General features: G+C 44.7%; 1 protein-coding gene across 2 annotated transcripts in view; it reads right to left on the bottom strand.

The window, feature by feature from the left end:
• LOC144110183 (uncharacterized) overlaps positions 1–13115 on the bottom strand; it is a 147276-nt gene that overhangs the window by 1368 nt on the left and 132793 nt on the right. Inside the window, exons 5-6 of one of the 2 annotated variants that reach the window (XR_013309750.1) lie at positions 12977–13097; positions 9964–10113 (exon numbers count right to left, since the gene is read on the bottom strand). The gene's annotated coding sequence lies outside the window, so the exon portion shown is untranslated. Of the gene's footprint in view, positions 1–9963; positions 10114–12976; positions 13098–13115 lie in introns of those variants that run through there. The other variant, XR_013309751.1, reaches the window with a different exon arrangement.

Here is a 13115-nt window from a genome sequence, read left to right as displayed (position 1 = left end):
CATTAAAGAAGATGTTTCCAATATCCTGCATCAATCCACCAGCCGACGGGTTATCTTTACCGACACAAAAGCATCCATAGAGATGCTGTCCACCCCGCTGAAGAAAACCAATCATCAGCTTATTTCCTTTCACACGTGCTACCTACATCATTTTGCTGTTGTCGCAGGCCAAAGCATAAATTTTCGATACCAGCCCACTGTGGCATTCCGGCCAATGAAAAAGCGGATGAAGCAGCTCCTAAAGGCTACCAACAACAACAATACATTCGAACCTTCGTCAAAAGTTGTGATGCATCTCTAATAGGTCAAAGATTTGTTTCAGATGAATTGTATCGGATCTGGAGCTTCCCGACAGATCTTTACTTCTTTACTCTTTCTTTTATTTACTGAATTTCTCTTAATTCTTTAATCTTACTTTCCTTACTGAGTTGACCCAAATCTCAGATCAAGATTCCCACCCAGAATTTCTCACCACTTCCTGGAAACACTTCATCACCGACTTCGCTTCAACGCTGCGTTTACAAACAGTTTGCGATACCGTTTCCGTCTAACGAACAGTCCACATTGTGAAACTGCTGCTCGATCGAATCTGTGGAACTTATCCTTCTTGAATACCCTGCATATGCTGATCAGTGTGCTCGCTATGAGAAGTACATGGAAAAGCTCTCCCCAGTCTCTCTAACAATGTATAGTGTATAGGTCCCTTAGCTTGGTCTAGGCAACAAAAATATGAATAATAATAATAATTGGTTCTTTTTGGGGAAAGGAAATGGCGCAGTATCTGTCTCATATATCGTTGGACACCTAAACCGCGCCGTAAGGGAAGGGATAAAGGAGAGAGTAAAAGAAGAAAGGAAGAATAGGTGCCGTAGTGGAGGGCTCCGGAATAATTTCGACCACCTGGGGATCTTTACCGTGCACTGACATCGCACAGCACACGGGCGCCTTAGCGTTTTTCCTCCATAAAAACGCAGCCGCCGCGGTCGGGTTTGAACCCGGGAACTCCGGATCAGTAGTCGAGCGCCCTAACCACTGAGCCACCGCGGCGGGGGCACAAAAATATGCAATGAGCTTTTTGTTTGCGTATTTACAGAAAATTGGGCATCTCGACAAGCTCTCATTTCATGTAGCATTTGCCCTCATGCATTTTTCTCGCAGAACTTTGATAGCCCATTTATCAGACTATCCACTTCATCATTGCATATGTTACATCATTTCTTGCCATTGCCCTTTGGTAGGAATTTATTGGCACCATTTTATGTTCTTCAATATTTATTTTTTATTCTTTAATGTAACCATTCCTGCACCGCACTCCTTCTGTCTCTATCTCCCGAATTCATTTCCCCACGCAGAGTAGAATGCGAGCAATTTTTCAACGTCGGGTAAATTCTCTGCTTTTCATTAAAGGGCTTCTTTCTCTCTCTATGTTAATGGATGGTCAGGTGACCACCCTCCCGTGGAGTGTCCTCACTCATTGCTGTCACGCTGAGATGCAGGGACGTTGTTTTACTACTTCTATGATCAAGGGAAGAACGACGGCGACGACACGCTTTGCCTCCGAAACTTCGCATTAACAGCTAGCGCTGTAAAAATTCAATGGAAATTTATCTTTAGGTGCACATTTATCCAGGTGCGATTTTCATTTGTTTCTCAAGCATGATAAGTGGGGATGCATTTTGTTACGTTTTGTTTTGTCTTCTCAGTTGGTAATCTTCTATCGGCCGCTGCTCGGGATGGCCTAGGCCATGCGAGATGACATCACACTGGCCGCGCCTGGGAACTTGCTCATGACAGCATTTAAGGGTGCACAAGCCCAGGCCGCGTGTGCAGCATTTATCATTAAAAGTGCATCTTACATTTGCCCCAGCACATGCCGCGCTGTCTGAACGATGCCTAGACCGAGATGTTTGAAGCTCCTAACGGCCGGAGCCATATATTTAAAGAAATTTTTAAAGGACGAAAAACAAAAGAGGAGGGAACCAAATCTTTTTCTGGCAATAATAGAAAGATCGGAAGAATACCCTCAACAGCAATATTCATACAATTTATTGCAAAGTTTATAACCACCCGAAGTTTGACAACAGAAATACGTTTTTACGAACCGTTGTTCCCGTATTGGTCAAATGTTTAGGGGAAACCCCCCAAGGTGGAGTAGATTTGTAATCAGGGAGTAGCTACTCATTGGCATCCACCAAGGCGGCTACAAAGGAAAGCTGAGCAGCTTTCTTTTGTAGCCATATGGCTGCGCATGTGTAAATGCCAATGACTAATTACTCCTTTGTTATATTATAGTCAAATATTTAATATACCCTAGTAAAATGCCTTCCCAAGCGCAGTTGTTCGTTAGCCCGCTGTACATTAGGCTCATTTGCTCAGTTTAATTAGGGCCGGGTTTCAAGCATTTCATCTTGTTTTACTAAACCCAGGAGGTAATTTAATAAACTTGTAAGATCTCGGAGTACACTATCGAAAGCTGACAGTACGTACAACGGCTATGTTGAAAGCTGAACGACAAGCCTGTCACAATAATTTCAAGGAAACGTCTCTTGATCAAATGGTTGCATAGTGCCAGAATATTTACCAGGCACTGCCACAGACAAGGTACACCTGTCCAGCAACTTATTTTTAGAAATGATACACCTTGAACCCTTCAAGCCTCGAAAAATCGCATTCGTGGCCTCATCAACGCACTCGCATGGCTGGCGGCTACTAGAGGTTGAAGACAATTTTATGATAAAAGCAGAAAGAAAAGCCCAAAATGTTGGTTGTCGATGCTTACTAATCACCTGCCGCTGAACCAAGGAGGAGGAGGAAAGGCAGGGAGGTTAACCAGAAGAATAGCCGGTTTGCTACCCTGCATGGGGGGAAAGGGGTGAGGAGAGAAAAAGATGAAGGAGAAAAGACAGTCGCAGGAAATTAAAGTCATTATGCAAAAGTCACAGCGTTCTGGCCTATCGTGCAGGCCAGAAGTCCTCAAAAAGCGGAGCAGTGCCTCGGAGGCCTTCACCGCCGATGACCGCCGCGGCCAGTAGCCGAGAACCTTCGTTTCCGTCAGTGGCCGCTGGTCTAGATGCTCCAGTGCACGGCAGAGAGGATGTCTGTCGGCGCCGTAGGCAGGGCATTCACAAAGAATGCGGGCTATAGTCTCATCACACCCGCAGATGGCACATGTAGGGCTGTCAGCCATACCTATTAAGAAGGAGTAGTGCTACACCAAGCCACAGGCGAAGCAACAAAGTTGCTTCACGTCGTGGCAGGCTGGATAGAAGCCGAAGCTTCAGATCTGGGTCCGAGGTTTTTAAACGCGAATGCGAGAATCGGCATGAATTCCACGCGGCAAGCGTGACGTCCGGCGACAGCGGTCTAAGCCAACCCGCTGCGTCGGCTTTCGAGATGGGGATGGACACAGAGTCACCCTCATGGATAGCAGTTCGCGCGGCCTCTTCCGCGCGGTGTTTACCTGCGATGCCACTGTGTCCTGGCAGCCATTGGTAAACAACATCGGGCCCTTTGTTGATGGCTATGCTGAGGAGCTCTAAGATTTCCGCACAAGTTCTTCATGGGACCCACTACGAAGAGTAGATTGTAACGCTTGGAGGGCTTCCTTTGAATCAGTGAAAACAAACCATTGCTGGGGTATTTCTTCACTGATATGCTCAATGGCAACACGAAAAGCAGTAAGTTTTTCACCAGTCAATGAAGTCCGGTGTAATGTCTTCACTTTCTTAACTATGGTCCTTACGGGGATGACTGCGGAGCCCGAGGAACTGGAAGCGGTCACCGAGCTATCAGTGTATACGTGCAGTCGGTGTCCGTGTTTCTCATGCAAATATTCTAGAGTGGTCTGTTTTAGTGGTGTCGACAATAAATCAGCCTTCCTTTTGATTCTCGGTATCCAAAAGAAGCACACGAGGTTGGTGCAGACTTCTTAATTGAGAAGACGGTCTTGAAGCTGGTGTAAATTGAGTTGGTAGGAAGTCGCGATGGGCATCAATAATTTTCGCAAACGATGTACTCGGCCTGTTAGCAGGCCAGACTGGCAAGATGGTGTGCGGGAATCCGAGAGAGGTGACGAATATGCGCTCTCGAGGCTTCGATTGGGACATAGGCAGTCACTGGATTCTCCTGAGCGATGAGTACTGTTGCGGCTGTAGACGCGCATTTTAGCAGTCCTAGGCGCGTTCGCAGAGCTTAAGTGCGAACACTTTGAAGACACCGTATGTTCGTTTTCCTCAAGTTTCCTAGTGCAGAGATACTATGGCGAAGGAATCCCATGAATTGTGCGGTGTACAGCTGGAGCATCGACTGCACTGATGCTCCCCATGACTTCCCTCCGAGAAAGGAGAGAACGTGAACGATCGATGTCAGTCGCCTTTTCATGTACGGGACATGTGGGCTCCATGTTAGATTACGATCGATGATTACTCCAGGGAACCGGTGGCTTCTTTCGTAAGGTATATTTGACCCATTTATGCGTACGGGGAAATGGGACATGCTCTTGACTGTAAACGCAGCAACGGAACATTTTTCACCTGAAATCTCTAGGCCTTGCAGGCGCAGGTAGGCCACAAGAATGCTTGCCGCCTTTTGGAGCATTGGTCGAACTTGTGGGCGCGTAACTCCTGATGCCCACATACAAATATCGTCTGCATAGACTGAGACTTTCGTCGATTGTGTTAGTACATCGACAAGGCCGACAAGCGCAAGAAAAGAGTTGGGCTAAATACTCTACCCTGTGGGACCCCACGGGAAGTGTAATGTGAAGATGTTGATCCATCTTCAGTCTGCATAAATAGTGATCTGTAGGATAGAAAACTTCTTATCCATCAGAACATGCGACCACCAAGTTCTGCAGCTTCCAAAGAGTTCAAAACAGCTTGATGAGTGACATTATCATGCACCCCTTCAACATCCAGAGACAACGCCGCGGTAAAGCGCTTCAGATGCTCCTGATTTTGGACTGATGACACAAGGTCAATCACGATATCAATAGACGAACATCCCCGCCGAAACCAAGATATTACATCTGACATATTGGATAGCGCTCCAGATACCATCAATTTGCGTAAGTACCACCCTTTCCATGAGTTTGCCCACGCAACTAGCCAATGCGTTTGGACGGTACGATGCTCGGTCAAGCGGCGATTTTCCAGGTTTAACGAGTGGAACCAGACGGCTTGATATTCACACGTCAGGAACTGAACCCGCACACCATGATGACTTCAAGTGGTCTAAAAGAACACGGCGTGCTTCCTGACCAAAGTTTGCGAGTGCAGAGTATATTGCTCCATCGGGCCTCAGCGATGAAGGCCGTCTCCAACCGGCCGTGGCGGCGTCCAGTTCTATGTAGAAAAAAAGTTTCATTCGCGAATCCCTATATTAAGGCACTTCGCAATAATTCAGAGTTGTGGATTGGTTCCTGGGACCTCTATTCTTGCGCAAAAATCTTCACCAATCTCTCGCGTCTCTACGTCCTCGGTGAAGTGCGAGAGACTTGAATGGTTGGAGCTGCTGAGGATATGTTCGCAAACGACGCACCACACTCCAGATGCGTGAAAGGGGCTTAATAGGATCCAGTGATTCACAGAATGCCTTCCAACGTTGAGCCTGCAAGATTAGAGTTCTGCGCTGGATTTTCTCTTGTGTGCGCCTTGCATCCCTTAAGTCGTGCAGCGACTTTGTGCGCCTGTATCCTCTCTCTGCTCTTCGTCGAAGTGATCGAAGTCGCAGAAGCTCCACATTATTATTTCTGAAAATGACATTGGATTGAAGAAGCATCTCGCATGTCCGATAGCCTAATTGATGCGCTGTTCAATGCCTTTTGTAATGCCTTCTCTGCAGGCTTCTTCCATAAAGGCATTAAACATACACCAGTCTATTCCTTGCAATGGTTTGGCAGATCTGCATCCAGCGATACCAGGAAAAACAATATATGTGAGGATGTTGTCACTTCCATGCGTTTCTACGTCGGTAAACCACTAGACGCGTCTCGCGAAGCACCGAGACACAAACGCCAAGTCCATACAACTGCTGTAAGACAGTCCGAGAATGTACGTTGCAGCGCAGTCGTTAAGGCGTTTTAGGTCGTGGTCAGAGGCGATACTGACAAGACTTCTTACCTTCGAATTCATACGGATGCCTCCCCAAATGGCGTGATGCGCATTAAAGTCACCAGTGACAATCCAAGGCCCAGGTGTTGCAGCCAACAAGTCCCACAGTCTGTCGGCGTGAAACCTTCTTGTTGGAGATAAGTACGCGCCCACAAGTGTAAACGTCAGGGTGCGCCTTTTCACCGTTACACAGACGTACTGGATACGGTTGTGAGAGGGAACCGTATGGTGCACATATGTAAGCTCCCTTCGAATGTAGAGGATGACCTTGCTATTTACCCTGAGCGTGGAGGATGCTGACGCTTCATAGCCAGAAATTCGGATGAGATTTTATACATTAGGCTATGCACTATGCACAGTGATTTCCAAACCTAAGTGAACTGGTCACTGTTTGACGCTGCCAACGGCAATCTTACGAATGTGTCGGTACGGCAACATTTTAAGAATATACCGTGCTGAGGCTTTCTTCATCCACAACGTACCTATTCTGCATTCAAGTCATAACAGGAATTCATTTCATTGAAGCCAGTGCTGAAAATTAACCACATAGTCCAGAGTACAACGGATCACCGCTTTGTCCCGTCCCGTTGTGTCCTTTTGGCTTGATGCTGCTGCGTTGTTTCTATAAAAGAGTCTTGAAACCAGAAAGTAGCCCCTTAAATTCTTTAAAAATTAAACCTGACAAAGAAAATCATAGTTAGCAAAACACTTTATATAAGCCGAAAGTCATCTTTTAGGACTATTCTTTAGTCCTATATAAAACAGCTATAACGATTGCTCCAAAAAATCTGACAGATTCACTGTCCCTTACCTTACAATGAGTTAAAGTGCTGTTAATATATTCTTTTTACTGATGGAGTATTCGTACGTTTTATCGTACAGGAGAAGTTTTTGTGTTTAAAGAACCGCATGATCAGACATCCGGCGGCGAATTGACACAGAAGCAAGGCCTCAATAACAAGTGCGCGAAGAGCTAGAACTTCTAAATGAGGCCTTAAGAACACTGCTGTTGTTTCAAGCGTTCACGCTGCCAATGAAACGCGTTTTCCATTGCCGACCGAGATATCGCAAGGGTTTTTGTTTGGATTGCCAAATAAAGCTGATCACTGCCACAAGGGGTGCATACCAAAAAGAAAAAAACACGTTTGTTTCAAGGAGTTTACGTTTCCTTTCTTTTTTGTTCCCGTTCCTGAAGAGTTACGGCAGATTTGCTGCTACATTTGGTTCTTTAAGAGTTGCAGTGTGCGTACTGCGTAATCTTCCGCTTTAAGTATGCTCGAAATGGACTGCATCAGAGCAGATTGCTTTCATGCTTTTTTGGCCTGTTGAAAAAAGTTTCCTAATATATATTTACGAGCCTTACCGGCCTATTCTAAATTTGCATTGGTTAGCGTTTATTTGCTTAGAGACTGAATCCGTTAACTTAACCATGAAGATTAGGCGGATAATTTGCACTGTATGAGCCTAATAATCAATAAAGTAAAAGTCAATAGTGAACGAGTCCAATAGCGAAAAGCATGGGGCCAAAAATTAAAGCTAGTGCATTTCGTCCATTCCATGACATAGCTCATTTTGTATCCGCGGACCCTCTCGCACTTCGTTCTGCGACAGTCTATTGCCCATTGAAAGTAACAAAACCTCCTCAAGCTTACCGCCTGACGAAGCCAAATAGAGCGGTAACGTGCTTTGCCCGCCTCATCACTTTGTCCTGCGAGAGGCGGAGACACGCCGAGAATCGTCATGGCGTACGTGTATTGCAACTGCAGCCTCCAAGCCCAGGAGCGATATACTTCCGCACCACTAAGTCTATTCCCCTCAGACCCCCTTCTCCCACCCCCATCCAAGGCCGATGTGCAAGTGAACTCAATCTGTCGCGAGCTGTAAAATGTGAAATGTACAGCGTAATTTGGGGGGGGGGGGGGTATTTCAAGTGATGGTGAAACCAAAATGGCCAGCTTAATGTGTAACTTGTTCTGAAATAACAGTACTATTAGGTTTGCAGTGTAACTTGAAAAATATAAGGTACTCTCTACATCACAATAATGAGAGTACCTGAATTTTTGAAGGCGTGCACCTGAAGTTAGGGTTGCCAGAAAATAATGTATAAAGAGAATAAATGGTTGCATGATGTCTCGACCGCGTATTGCCTTTATTCATTGAAAAGCTTCACAACCAGCGAGGCAGTTTCTCATTAGTTTTCGTACCCACTGGAAAATAACATCGTTCACTTAAACATTAACTTGAAAAAAGAACGAGCTTTCTTTTGATCCGCATAAATTGTTCGTGAGGTACTTTTTTAATAACTGGTGACCTCAATAAACCTGGCGTCTCAACAAGATACAAAAAAGGATCTGAAGAAGATAGGCTTTCTTTATGACGCGATATGTTACACTCTAAACTGAAAGAAGTAAACAGGCAATAAACTGTCCTCTAGATGGCATACTTTTATAAAAGGGTGTGCTCTAGAGGACAGCTTATTTAATTTTTACTCTTATATAGGCTTATTCGTGTCTAGAGTGTAGGACGGTATTGAGAAATTTATTTGAGGTCTTTTCCATTTATCATGGCCGAAATACCCACGGATAGGTGGGGACTGCTAGAGGTCCAGAAAGACTCTCACGAGAGATTACAGAGGCATCTCCAGCTTCGCCCCAAAAACCAGCTGTTTGTGCAAATTCAACAACGCCAGAATCCGGCCCATGGTGTTGCACAGCAAACGGGCGCATTTTAATGCGATGGTATTAGAGGTCCTGTTGCAGTAGTGCAGTGGAGCATCGCTTAACCGCAGACCATAGCCTCAGAGTGGCATGAACTATCTGCGATACATGATTTATGAAAAAGGTGGAGCACTTTTGCGGGAGGAACATCTATTGCTACCGCTTTGCACTCTTCAGGATATTTTAAGCGCCTTCCAGGTTTTTCATTTCGCCCTCATCGAAACGCGGCTGCAGTGGCCAGGATTGAACGGGGTCCTCCAGCTCAGCAGCTGAGCACCTGATCCACTGAGCCACTGTGGCGAGCATTCGAGTTTGGAGCAGGGGCTTAATTCAGCTACACCAAAGTATATTTACAGATAGGAGCGCGTATTTATAAATGCACAAAATCGTTTAATGCTGCTGCTATGCGTCGTTGTATTTTAGATCGTAGTTCAAAACCGACACTCACATCCAAGCATCTTACGAGGCACAAATTAATGATCAGGTATGAACCCAAGGATGCATTTCACAGAAAGAATATAACGACTGAAAAGCTTCAAAGGTATCGTGTTGCAGTCGACTTTGGTGAGAGCTTGGTGAGAGCTTTGTCACAAACTCAAGGATCTTGAAGCCTGCCAAGAATTTACAGGAACTTATAAATACTTCCACGTGACTTGCGTTAGATGTCATGTCATATCAGTAGATGCTGGATAATAGTTTATTTGATTGTAGCCACTCATAAAAATTAATTATTACTGATTAAACAGTTGACCGATAGTGATGCGTACGAGCGATTGAGATCGATGATTCGAGGGCATGCTAACGAGACCCGCCACAACTTTTTGTTCTCGCTGGAACAAAGTAGTCGGGTCTGTTACCGATAGAGGGCCCTGCTATCACTTGTCAAGTTGTTAATTGTAAATACTCTTAGTTATTTTTATGTGTTTAACGCTGAACGGACGAAGCAATGCGATCAGCTTCAGAAAAGAACCATATACTTTACTACCACGAACTAGATAAAACTGAAAACTTTAATGGCACCAACAATCTCGAAAATGCACAACTATTTGGAACATTAACATTTCAGTCATCTTATTTTTCTATTTTCACGGGTCAGTCCCGTAGTCACCTGTCACGACGCGAACATTGCGAGCAGAAAACATGAAAATATTATTCTTTTATTGCAATGACATGTTCATGCACGGTGATTAATGCTGTCCTTGAACTTATCCTCTGGTGAAGTTTGCGTAGCCATAGAAGGACACCACAAATATGTGCGCCACTTCGTAGCAGAAGGAGTACTGTTCCTGTATAAGAAAACACAAGAAATTAGTCAGCCAATTTTTCAGGTGCTCGTGTCCGTTTATGCAGCTAGTATGCAGGCATGTCGCGAAGTTGTCCTAAGTTATCAATTATACCTGAAATCAGAACTAGTAGCTATCCCACAAAACGCCTTTATACATCAATAAATACAATGACGGTACCCGTCGGAGTGTCATGAATTGCGCAGGACATCAGTCTACCACGTCTATACAGTGTAATGCGATCCCCTTTGAGGTTGTTGGAAATAGCCTAGCTGCAAGTGATGGGAAGGACTCAGAGTCATTCTTAAAAAAGGGTAGCAGCTTAGCAGATTACTGTTGCAGACAACGTCTCAGGCGCGCTTATGAAGCATCCGCGCGAACCCTTGTAGTTTAAGCAGATATTGGAATTGTAGACTTAGCAGGTATGATGGGAGCTACTAAATTCGCGGAAGAAAACCACCATTCATTCTGTCACATTAAAAGGACAACAACAATGCTCTGGCCACCAAAGCATTTGTATATATATATATATATATATTAAGGAAGCCAACAGTCACCGAAACCAAGGTACAAGGGGAATGTTTCTAATTTAAAAAACATTGTAGTGCCAATCAATTGGTTTGAAGAAAATTACTTATAAAGCAGCAGAAAAAAACAATACCGCTGGTGGGATCCGAACCCACGACCTCCGAATATCGCGTCCGGTGCTCTACCAACTAAACTGCGCCGACGGCTATCCAATCTGCTGCTTTCTTCGGTATTGATGTTTTGCGTGTAAAAGAACCTTAAAAGTGTTCACCAGCGCCACCATCGTCCATAGCGGTTGACGTAGCACGTCCTGTAATACCGCAAGTGGGACATATAACTTCCGCTAACGGCGAGGGCGGGAACTGTGCGAGAGCCCTCTTATGTTACCTATGGCATCAAAGCTGCCAGAATCGAGTCCCCCGTTGAGCTATTAACAGACAAGACAAATGAAATGAGGGGTTCGTTTGACAAATATATTAAGGACGCCAGCAGTCACCGAAACCAAGGCGCAATGGGAATGTGTCTGTATTGTTTTTTTATTTGTAATTAAAATCAATTGGTTTAAAGAAAATTACTCATATATATATATATATATATATATATATATATATATATATATATATATATATATATATATATATATATATATATATATATATATATATATATATGTGTGTGTGTGCGCGTGTGCGTGCGTGTGCGTGCGTGCGCGCGCGCGCGCGTGTGTGTGTGTGTGTGTGTGTGTGTGTGTGTGTGTGTGTGTGTGTGTGTGTGTGTGTGTGTGTGTGTGTGTGTGTGTGTGTGTGTGTGTGTGTGTGTGTGTGTGTGCGTGCGTGCGTGCGTGCGTGCGTGCGTGCGTGCGTGCGTGCGTGCGTGCGTGCGTGCGTGCGTGCGCGTGTGTGTGTGTGTGTGTGTGTGTGTGTGTGTGTGTGTGTGTGTGTGTGTGTGTGTGTGTGTGTGTGTGTGTGTGTGTGTGTGTGTGTGTGTGTGTGTGTGTGTGTGGTGTGTGTGTGTGTGTGTGTGTGTGTGTGTGTGTGTGTGTGTGTGTGTGTGTGTTTTACGAACGTAGGTTGCGTTAGATCCGCAGGATAAAGGATTAAGAGAAGTGGGCACTTCTACAGAGACACATTTATATATCAACGTTTCGACCGCCGTGCGGTCTTCTTCAGGACTGTACTGGTCTCGCGTCAGATGGATGTTTATCTGACGCGAGACCACTACAGTCTTGCAGAAGACCGCAGCGCGGTCGAAACGTTGATAAATAAATGTGTCTCTGTAGAAGTGCTCACTTCTCTTACACACACACACACATATATATATATATATATATATATATATATATATATATATATATATATATATATATATATATATATATATATATATATATATATATATATATATATATATATATATATATATATATATATATATATATACCACGGGTTTCCACGAGAGCCTAAAACACCTAAATTTTGCCAGCTCGCAATTTTTTATGCTGCAAGCCAAACTTTCTCTGAGCTGATGGCAGCTACCCTTTTCTTAATCCCGCCGACAAAACTTTCTCCACTCGAGTGGCCGAAGCGTGAATTGTGAATAGTTTTTCTGCACTTCTAACATTTTCAGGGCACCTGGTTTACTCCTTCTTCCATGGCTTTGCCATATGTCTTGTTTTACATTGCAGAGTATAGGCCAAGATTAGATGTAGTGAGCATCAAAATGTGAGGTATCGAGTTAGCCTAAATTTGAACAGCGAATGAAGGAAACTACTAAGGAAAAAGAGCACCAATGTTATTGCTGTAAGGGCCGCCGCGGTGGCTGAGTGGTTACGGCGCTCGGCTGCTGGCCCGAAAACGCGGGTTCGATCCCGGCCGTAGCGATCGAATTTCAATGAAGGCGAAATTCTAGAGGCCTGTGTACTGTGCGATGTCAGCGCACGTTAAAAAAGCCCAGGTGGTCGAAATTTCCGGAGCCCTTCACTACGGCGTCTCTCATAGCCTGAGTCGCTTTCGGACGTTAAACCACCATAAACCATAAACCATAAGCAGTTATTGCTGTAGGAGGTAAAGTATAGAAATTCAGGAACTCGCTCGAGAATACCTAATACGCTTTAACAAATTACGATCGCTTTAACGATGAGGACAGGGATAGTAATCTACCAAATATTACGAAGTGCGCAGTAGAAGGAATAAGGAGCAGGCTAGCTATATAGGATACTGACAAACGCTCTCAGTAGAAGAAACACCAGATTAAGAAACGTCAAAGTATGACAGACCCTTTCCCCTCAGCTGAACTAGAGGTGGCAGAACTGTGAAAGCTGATCAATATTCACTCTCACCCAAAATTTGTCCTGCGGGAACAATAGCAGCCGTTAGTCCCCGTGAGCGGCGCGAAAGGAGCAACTGCGACCGCGTGCGTGCCATGTGCAGACTTCACGGAACAACTGCTTAGTCCTCGGCCTGAAAAAGACAAAGTGA

This window comes from Amblyomma americanum, chromosome 11 (genome assembly GCF_052857255.1).
Source record: "Amblyomma americanum isolate KBUSLIRL-KWMA chromosome 11, ASM5285725v1, whole genome shotgun sequence".
Taxonomy (NCBI): Eukaryota; Metazoa; Arthropoda; class Arachnida; order Ixodida; family Ixodidae; genus Amblyomma; species Amblyomma americanum.
Note: the sequence above shows the minus strand (reverse complement) of the source record. Positions and strands in the feature narration are given on the sequence as shown.